General features: G+C 37.2%; 1 long non-coding RNA gene across 1 annotated transcript; it reads right to left on the minus strand.

Moving 5' to 3' along the window:
• Positions 1–7,055: 7,055 nt before the first annotated feature.
• LOC128283493 (uncharacterized) lies at positions 7,056–7,835 on the minus strand. The gene is made up of 2 exons (XR_008273853.1): positions 7,430–7,835; positions 7,056–7,087 (listed from the first exon to the last, which is right to left on the minus strand). It is a non-coding gene; the product is annotated as an uncharacterized LOC128283493 (long non-coding RNA).
• Positions 7,836–11,117: the final 3,282 nt, after the last annotated feature.

Here is an 11,117-nt window from a genome sequence, read left to right on the forward strand (position 1 = left end):
ATTCCCATTGGGACTTTAGGAAGTAAACCGGATACTCATGCCGTATCACTTGGGTCATTTGTGTGAGCTAGTGTAAGACATGTCTGGGACATGCACCGGTCACATTATGAGAGCCAGTGTAAGACCATGTCTAGCACATGCCATCAGTATTGAGACGAGTGCTAGTGTAAGACATGTCTGGGACATGAATCAGCCTCGGGACGTAAGCCAGTATAAGACATGTCTGGGACATGAATCGACTACGAGATGTGTCAGTGTAAGACCATATTTGGGACATGGAATCGGCACGGATATGTGAGAGGTAGTGTAAGATCATGTCTGGGACATGGCATTGGCCTCGAAGATGATAGCCAGTGTAAGACCATGTCTGGGACAAGGCATAGGCACTTTACCCATGATTGAGGCCTATGGAATATTCGGTGGTGTTCCGAATGGTTCAACGATGAGAGTTATAAATTTAAGTTAATGAGAAAAGTATAACCATATTGTGAGTATTACAGGTACCTAAGTGATACATATGTATAAGATGTGAACTCATTATATATGCTATGTGATTTGTATGAAGTAAAGAGTAAGTCATGCTTATGCCCACTTTGGTATCATAAGTTGTTGGTAAATTGTAGACTTATTATTTTACATTTATTTATATGCAACTTACTAAGCTTTATGCTTACTCTCTTTTCCTTTCCATTTCTTTCAGTGCCGCCTAACTAGCTCAAGGATCATCAGAAGTCAAAGATATCGATCACACTATCAGCCGAAACATTCGGTATAGTTGGATTTATATTTTTGAATATGGCATGTATAGGACTAGAACTTATTATTTTGAGTCTTGGAAATTTGGCCAAATGTGTTGGCTTGGGATAGATCTCATACTTAGTATTAAGCCATGAATGATGACTAATAGTTATTTTGAGTTTATGAAAGTTGTATCTACATGGTCGAATGAATGTCTATTGTGGCTGATTTGATTTTGGAAATTATGCTTGTTTTGGTATGGGCTGGTATTTGCGTGAAAATAGGCATGCAAGGGTGGCAATGAGGTTTGGTAAATAGCCTTATATTATCCACACGGGTAGACACACGGGCATGTGTCTAGGCCGTGTGTGACACACGGTTAGCCCTATGGGCGTATGGTCCAACCATGTGACCCCTGCACGTAAAAATTTCAAGTCAGTATGCATGATAATAAACACACGAGCAGAGACACGGCCATGTGTCTCAACCGTGTGGAGGACACGGCCTAGTACACGGGCGTGTGCCTTGGCCGTGTAATAATTTAGGAATGCTGACGTCAGAAATAGAATACCCAGGTTTTTGCACACGGGTTAAGACACGAGCGTGTCGTGGTCGTGTGAGGGACACGGAACATTGACACGGACGTGTGTCTGGCTTTGTGAAAACCCCTGTAGGTGAGAATTAGAATTTAATTCCACACGGGTGTGGGACACGAGCGTGTCCCAGGGTGCTTCGGCTGTGTGAGCCATACTAACCACCAGTACGACCATGTCGAAATGATAACACGGGCGTGTTACCCTTCCACACGGGTGTGTGCCTTATTTTAAGGTAAATTTCTTAAAGTTGGTTTAAGGACCCAGAATAGTTCCAAATAGTTTTTAACGGTTGATTTAGGGCTCGTAGGTCCATAATAAGAAGTTTAAAGTAGAAATTGAAAAAGTTTTAATATAGACTAAGTCTCGGTGATTTGAGGCTGTTTGTATGCATGAGATAAAGTTAGGTAATGCCTCGTACTCTGACCAAGCGTGGGTTATGGGTATAGGGTGTTATATTTAGTGGTATCAGAGCTATGGTTTAGTCGGTTCTAGGACTAACTTAGGAAGAGTACGAGTCTAAATATACATGCCATAATTGTACATTGATAGTGTGATGAATTCTGACGATTATAAATTATGTTTTTATATAGTAAATGGATCCTGATAGAGCCACGGCAGATGACGTGGAAAGTAATGCGCCGGCTCCTGTCGAATGGACCACATCGGTTGAGAGTAAGCCCAAGACTATGGGCCAAAGAGGAGGTGCTAGAGAAGCCTGCCTCCGGAATATGGATGCTTGGTACACGGAGTTCATTCATGCGAACCTGAACACCCTACCTCCCCCGATTCCTCAGTATGCCACAGTAGCTCCGCAAGGCGCGAACATGTTTAGAAGAGAGAAGCGTCCGGTAGATAAGATCTGGAAACAAGGGGCCAAGGAATTTTGGGCTAGCATAGATGATGATCCGGAGAGAGCAGAATTTTGAGTAGAAAATGCCATCAAGGTATTTGATGAATTATCATGCACACCTAAAGAATGCGTGAAGGGTGCGGTGTCACTTTTACGGGATTCGGCATATCAATGGTGGAATACTCTTGTGTCCGTGGTACCGAGAGAAAGAGTAACTTGGGAATTTTTCCAAGAAGAGTTTCGAAAAAAGTATATTAGCCAGAGGTTCATGGATCAAAAAAGGAAGGAATTTTTAGAGTTGAAGCAAGGTAATAAGACTGTGACGGAGTATGAACGCGAGTTCGTTAAACTTAGCAAATATGCACGAGAATGCGTATCCACTGAAGCTACCATATGTAAGAGGTTTGAGGATGGACTTAATGAAGACATCCGAGTGTTTGTTGACATCTTAGAGATAAGAGAATTTGTAGTACTCGTCGAGAGAGCATGCAAGGCTGAGAAGCTAGTAAAAGAACAAAGATAAAGTTAGGTAATGCCTCGTACTCCGACCCAGCATAGATGGCAGGTATAAAGTGTTACAATTTCCACATCGAGTACAATGTCCTTCGTTAGACATGTGCCAACGAACCATTCCCTATCTAAAACTAATTGATTCTTCCAAAGCAGCCAAATAAAAACACGCACATTGCAAAGCCTTACACTTCCAAACCAAATCACAATTCAAGGACGAATCGACATTCCCAAAGTCGCCATGTTCTTATAAGTTTCAACAGAGGAAAAACAGTCTCTAGCTAACCATTTCCACTCAATTTAGTCAGCCCGTACATCCAGAAAAAGGGGTAATATAGTTGCAATTTGAAGTAGAACATGGTTAAGCAAAATTAGGTTAAGTCGTGTCCAATCCCACCTACCAAAAATGTCCATCATATCATACACTTTGAGAATTTCATCAGGTTGACGAGGTCCTGCAACGAAACATCGAAGTGGTCCAAGTTGTCTAGGTCATACATCATTCCAAAAGTTCACCAAACGACCATCTCTAATCGACTAGAAACTATTATCAATAGCCTCTGGCCAAACTTTCATGATGGACTTCCAAATGAATGAACAACAATTTCTTGAAATCAACTGTGGCATCAACCCATGAGCATTATATTTATTCCTCAACACTCTCACCCATAAGGCTTCCAGATTAGTGATAATGTTGAAACTAACCTTTAATAGGAAAACTCTATTCTGATCAGCAAAGCTCCTCAATCCAAGCCACCTATTATCCAAAGGCTTGCAGTAAATAGTCCAATTCAACAAAGCAGGTTTCTGTGATTCCTCACTAGAACCCCAAATAAAACCTTGAATGATCTTCTCAATATTCCTACAGATAGAAAAAGGTAAACGAGTCGTGCAAATGAAATATTTTGGTATGACTAAGAGGACAGATTTAGCAAACATGATACTTCCTGCCAACGAGAGGTTTTTTTATTTCTATCCACTGAGCTTACACCAAATCTTATCAATCACAAAGGCAAAGGTATCAAACATGACCCTCTGATGGAAAATCGACATGCCAAGATATTTTCCAAGATCATTCACCCTTAAGACTCCGAGATCTCCACAAATTGCTCAAGTTACCTCCTCCGTCATATTAGTTGAAAAGAATATCTAAGTTTTATTCCTATTGGCCTTCTATCCAAAGAAGTTGTAGAAAGTACTAATGATCGTATTGACATATTCAACCTCACCCATTTCTTCCTTACAAAACAAAATTAAAACGTAAGCAAAAAAGAGATGAGAAAGAGTTGGACCTCGTCTCAATAAAAGTGGCGAACTCCATGTCTTCCTTTCAACAACCTTTTCAATCACATGGCCAACCCGTTCCATGCATAACAAGAACAAAAAAGGTGAAAGAGGATACCCTTGTCATATTTCCCAGAAAGGATAAAAAGGATCAGAAGCTTCCTCATTCCAAAGGACCTACAAAGTCGAAGAAGATACACAATTCATAATCACATTCACTAGTTCTAAAATGAATCCTACATTTACCAAGGTCTCTTCCAAAAAATCCCAACAGATGCAATCATAGGCTCTTTCCAAGTCAACTTTTAAAGTCATCCAGTAGTTCTTCTCTTTGCTTGTCTTCATTGTATGAACAGCCTATTGTGCCACAATAATATTCTCTGAAATATTCCTTCCTGCTATGAAACTTGCCTGGTTTTGTTTAACAATGTCTGCAATAATTAGTCTAAGTTTATTAACAATAGTTTTGGTGATGATCTTGTATAAAACCATGCATGAGCTAATCTGATGAAATTGGGAAAGATTCTTAGGCCCTGAAACTTTTGGGATCAAAACAAAAAAAGTCTAGTTGATATTAAGATCTAGTCTCTGCCCCCCAAGAACCCTCTGAACTAATGAAAAAACAAACTCCCCAATAATTTCTCAATATGACTAGTAGAATTTTGCATGAAACCCATCATACTAAACACAGCTCTATGAATTTCCTCATCGGTAGGCACCATCAATAATAAAATATCAGTTATATTCTGATATTGTAAGGATTATGCCCCAACATGGAATATTTCCCGTTACTTGAGTTCCAGCCATGTAGAGTTCTTGGAAAAAGTTAAAATGTTGTTGTAGGATTTCATAATCAAAACACCAACCTCCATCACCAACTATCAGCCCATCAACCCTGTTAAGATTTCTCCTAGCTATCATACACCTATGGAAGTACTTAGTATTCCTATCTATATTCATAAGTCATTCAGCCCGAGATTTTTGAAACCAAATGTTCTCCTCATGTTTCAACAGATCATTAATTTCCCTTTAAAGCCCAGCCTCCCTCACATTCAAACGGGTCGATTGAAGAAACTCCACTATCCTCTGAACACATTTGAGTTCCATAATCAACACTTTCTTTCTAATGAAAATGTTACAATAAACCTTTATATTCTAAAATTGAACCACTAACTTAAACTGTTCTAGGCTTGAAGCTATCGTAAGATTCCTTTTCCGATGAGTGCAAACCAAATCTTTAAACTCTAAATGAATTAACCAGCTTGAAAAAAATCAAAAAGGTTAACGATCAGAGTTATAAGGAGCATTGTTTGGTAAAACCAACAACTGTCAATGGTCTAATTTTAACCTATGAAGATGCCGAAAAAAATAATATAAAGCTATATTATTCCACCATGTGTTGCATAAGACTCTATCAAGTCTCTGAAATAAATTTCCCCTACTCTATGTAAATTGTGGACTAGAAAACCCCATATCTCAAAGTCCATTTTTGAACACAAACTCGTTAAAAAGCTTATAACTATAGCCCACTCTATTAGCACCTCATTTCCACCCGAGTTGTACAAAATTGCATTAAATTCTCCCCCTATTATCCAAGGCTCATTAACATTCATTGTAAGTAAATCCAAAACTTTCTACAAGTTACATCTTTTAGCATATTGAAGGCTAGCATAAATCGCTAAAACCAAGAAAGTATAATTCATTCACATACTACAGACCCTTATGTGGATCACTTGAGGATGCAAATACAGAATCTCAATGTCAACATTCCTATTCCAGATTAACCAAATTCCTCCGAAAATGACACTCATTTCAAATCTAAACGAATTTTGGTAACCTAACTTGCCAATTATCCCATCCTCTTTGACCACTTACACGAGTTTCAAACTGATGCGGTTGTTGAGAACACCAAAAATATCCTATTCCCTGTAAAATAATGAAAAAGAATAGTAAATGGGAAGTAGGGTCGACTCCTCAGGGATCAGATTATACAAATGCTTGTTTCTTGAAATCCTGGGCAGAATCGTGCCCAAGAAAACCTCAAGTGATGAAAAAAATAAAAATAATGTAATTAAAGATTTGATTTGGAAAAAATAAAAAACAGAATCTAAAGTTGACTAAAATTGTGATTACGAAAATAATAAAAATAATAGAGAGAGTTGAAGGAAAAGAAATTCTTATTGGTAGATTCCAGCCTCCAGTTGTCTCATTCCACCTTGGGTTCGATCCTCGGCTTTTAAATGACCCTTCTCAACTCAAGTAAGCCAGTTATAGTGGAAGAGGACGCCTACAACCACCAGCTCTAACGATTAGAGTTATGATTTTTAGGGAACCTGACTCTAGCCAGTAATCTATGCTAGATCAATGCTTCTCAATGGCGAATCCCACGCCATTTCGTCTCTTTGGCTCACCAACCTCTAACGCAGTAAGTTAACGAACCGACTATGCAATCCTTCCAAAACGTACAAAGCGACCGCCTTTGCATATGCTGAAAAGCTTACTTCTTAAGGGCTATGGACGAAAGCGTCAGCCCGTAGTGCGGAGAAACGATGAATACTTGGCGAGAAAGCTAAGTACGATTCTAGGCCTCAAGAACCCCTTTTTGGGGAATATTGACAACTTTCGGCTAGATAGGTTTTAGTGGCTCATGATAATGGTGGAAAAAGAAATAAATATAAAAAGGGAAAAGGGAATTTTATTGAAAGAAAATATGAAGAAACAAAAGCCTAGACTTTCAGGGGGAGAGTGTTTACAGGAAAAGATGAACCCCAAATAGAGTCACTTCACCCCTTATTTATAATGCTAAGGAGATAGTCTAATTTAACTTAAATTCTAAAAAGATAAATACATTTAATTAAAGATAATTAAAGATAATTAAAATAAAATCCTAAAATTAAATAATTCTAATAATTATCTTAATATTAATTATCCTAATATAAATAAAATGGAGTCTTATAAAATAAAATCTCTTCTTTTTGCGTTTTTAGTCCTTGTGTCTTCCATGCTCGCACTTTTGGCACAATCTTTTTCCTGTGTCGCATATCAGCCCATTGTGTCTCCAAATTCGCACTTTTGTCCCTTAATTTTACTTTTGCCTCCAAATCAGTCCCTAATCGATAAAAAGACAGAAATAGCTCAAATTAGTAGGATCAAGCTCAGAATAAACACATGATTAATACATAAAAATATGTTATTCTAGAGCATTATCACAAACAAACTAATTAAATCTAGGGAAAATTCCTTTTTATATTCTTTAAAAAAGTTATGAAATCTTGGATGGTCAATGCCCTAACAATTCCAAAAAACAATTTGCAAATTTATTAAAGATAAATAATTGTGAAAGAAATACAAATCGAGGTCCCTAATCAGTAGCTTGGTTCAACATTGAGACCTTCCCCATCTCCAAAAATCTCCACAGCCATGGATTCTACATCAAGTGAATCTCTCATACCTGATTCCCTTTCAATGCCTTCAACTATTTTCTTCATATCCATCGTTACCTCCACTGAGGGCTACTTTCAAATCTCCAATTACATATCTGGTGGTCGTGTGTGTTGGATTTCCTTTAATCTGGTCGGTCGTTGACCTGTATTCTTGTCATCCATGCTGCGTTCCCCAATTTTGAAAGAATCGATTTCACTTTCAAGGATTGGAGCAATGTTCCATGACTAAACCAACTTGACAGCCTTTCTTTTGTTGATATCTAGGGCCCTATAATCTGAACAGGTTGAACCAAAAAATGGGTTAGCATCATCTTTAAGCCCCATTTTCGCACCATTATCAAATGGTTTTAACCCAGTCCTTGATGAAGAACCCATCATGTTATTAATTGGCTTTAAAACCCTTGGGGCCAATCTTGGCTCATTTGACAATACAACCCCTTTCCCTTTAGCTTTAATGTTTGTCTTCTTCTGGAAACTTGATCTTTTAGTTACCCTTCCACTTCTATATTCACTTTCCTCACCCTTATCATCATCCAAATCTTTCTCTGCATTAATCTTATCCAAATTCGCCTCTCCCTAATTCTCGACAAGCACATCAAATCGAGAACTTCCACCATTATTCCTATGATTTTTGGTTACCTTGTCCACCATTGTTCTTACTTTCCATTGTGCGCGATGTTCCACTAACATTCAAGGTTCGTAGCTCTCTTCCTCCACCCTCCGCTACAAGTATTGGGTTTTTGACATTAGCTCATTCGTGAACATTTCCCCTATTGGTGTTGAAAACCAATCATTCAGGCACGAGTTTATACTGTGGCTACACCTCCGAAATATGGGAGGGTTTGGGCAAAAATATAGGTCCGAAAAACGGGTTTGGACAAACAATAGGGCCCATTTAAAAAATGAGCCGAGCCTCGGGTAAGGCATTTTTGGCAAGGCCCGGGCCGAATTCACTAAAGGACAAAAAAATATACTTTTTTAATATTATTTTCTTGTTGTTTTCTCCCTCTTTTGCTACCATTTTACTATTATGTTGCTACTATTTGTTGTTATTGTTTGGATATTATATAAAACTTATTTTATTGTTAATTTTTTTATTATTTTTAATACATTTGTTAATTTTATTATTATTTTAGAGACATTTTCTTGTTAAGTTCCATCTATCTTAGTGTTATTTAAGTATCGTATTTTTAAAATTTATTTTCAATTTGTTGGAAAATATTTATTTTGATGTTGTTAGTATTTTAATATATTATATATATTTTAGAATTATATAAAAATAATATAAAATTAATATGGGCGGGCCGGGTCGGGCCAAGTTTTAGCATTTTCATCCGGGTCGGGATTGGACAAAATTTTAGACCCATTTTTTGAGCTAACAAACGAGCCTGAATTTTTAGTTGAGTCCAGCCTAGCTCGGCCTATGTACACCTCTAACTGTGGCCATAAAGTCCACAACGAAAATAGACATTAGGTAAAGACTCATATTCCACTCTCTGTTTTCGTCCATTAATCTTTATTTTTGACACTAAAGGCTTTTTAAGGTCTACATAAATAGCCATATGGGCAAATCGCCCTATTTTAGCATGGACTGTGTTTCCATTAATCTTGATCATCGAATCAATCACTTACCCAATAACCTTCAAAATAAAACTTGTGTAGTATCCCTCTGATAACCCAGGCAACCGAACCCATACAACTTGGGTGTCAATCTCATTCTGCTCAGCCAAAAATCCTGGTGACCATGGTCTCACTGTCAAATACTGTCTAAAAATCACCCTTAGTCCCTTGGTCAGAATGTCATTATAGCCATCCTCATCATTGAAACAATCAGATAATAGTCATTCTCAAGATCCATAATTTGGAAGGATTTTGTAGTCTTCCATGGTAGAGTGACTTTATTCAACAAAGCATTGAAAGTAATTCTCCGACCTAAGAGCTTGACAATGACTGTCTTCAACATTCTCCTTGTAATAAATTCCTAAACTCTATCAAAGAAAGATTCAACTAACATTTTAAAATTTATATTTGAAAACAGATTCCCAAAAATACATTGTTTATTTGCAAAGCTTAAATACTCATTTAGCCTTTGCAATTGTCACTTTCTTTTAAATTGGTACTTACATTTTTTTTTTCTGAAGTTGGTACCCAAATTTTCATTCTGTCAAAGCTTCCGATACTTTTTGGTAACGATGTTAAGTTTGGGGTACGTGGCGCATTGGTATTAACCCACATGTTAATAATGACATTATAATAATGTCATAATTTTATTTTTTTAATAAAATAAAAAAACTAAAAATATATATTAAAATTATAAATATTTTATAAATAAAAATATATTATTTTAAAAAATTAAAAAACTAAAACCACTTATCGATTTTTCTATCTTGTTATCTTTTCTTTTCTTTTAAATCTGACTTCCATTAAAACAAAATTAATCCCAAATTGATTCATTGCAAGTCCTTGACCGAAAAATTTCTTGTTGCATTCAAAAATCTTGAATGGTCCATGCCCTAACAATTCCAAAAAACAAGTTGCAAATTTATTAAAGATAAATAATTGTGAAAGAAATACAAATTGAGGTCCCTAATCAATAGCTTGGTTCAACATTGAGACCTTCCCCATCTCCAAAAATCTCCACATCCATGGATTCTACATCAAGTGTGTCTCTCATACCTGATTCCCTTTCAATGCCTTCAATTATTTTTTTCATAGCCACCGTTGCCTCCACCGAAGGCTACTTTCAAATCTCCAATTCTATATCTGATGGTCGTATGTGCTGGCTTTCCTTCAATCTCGTCGGTCGTTGACCTGTATTCTTGTCATCTATGTTGCATTCCCCAATTTTGAAAGAAGTGATTTCACTTTCAAGGACTGGAGCATTGTTCCGTGACTAAACCAACTTGACAGCCTTTCTTTTGTTGATATCTAGACACACCATAATCTAAACAAGTTGAACCAAAAAAATGGGTTAGCATCATCTTTAAGGCCCATTTTTGCACCATTATCAAATGGTTTTAACCTACTCCCTGATGAAGAACCCATCATGTTATTAACTGGCTTTAAAACCCTTGGAGCCAATCTTGGCCCATTTGACATTACAACCCCTTTCCCTTTAGCTTTAATATTTGTCTTCTTTTGGGAACCCGATCATTTAGCTACCCTTCCACTTCTATATTCATTTTCCTTACCCTTCTCATTATCCAAATCTTTTTCCTTACCCTTCTCATTATCCAAATCCTTATCTGCATTAATCTCCTCCAAATTCGCCTCTCCCTGATTCTCGACAAGCACATCAAATCGAGAACCTCCACTATTATTGCCATGATTTTTGGTTACCTTGTCTACCATTGTTCTTACTTTCTACTGTGGGCAGCATTCCACTAACATCAAAGGTCTGTAGCTCTCTTCCTCCACCCTCTGCTGCAAGTTTTGGGTTTTTTACACTAGCTCATTCGTAGGCGTTTCCTCCATTGGTGTTGAAAACCAATCACTCGGGCACGAGTCTATACTATGGACAAAAAGTCTACAACAAAAACAGACATAAGGTAAAGACTCATATTCCACTCTGTAACACCCCTAACCCGTATCCATCGTCAGAACAGGGTTTCGAATCATTACCAAAACTTTCAGAACATTTTACAAATAATTTATGTAAATTGCTATTCATTTACCGAGATCATTCAAATCGTCCCT

The sequence above is a fragment of the Gossypium arboreum genome, chromosome 11, assembly GCF_025698485.1.
Source record: "Gossypium arboreum isolate Shixiya-1 chromosome 11, ASM2569848v2, whole genome shotgun sequence".
Taxonomy (NCBI): Eukaryota; Viridiplantae; Streptophyta; class Magnoliopsida; order Malvales; family Malvaceae; genus Gossypium; species Gossypium arboreum.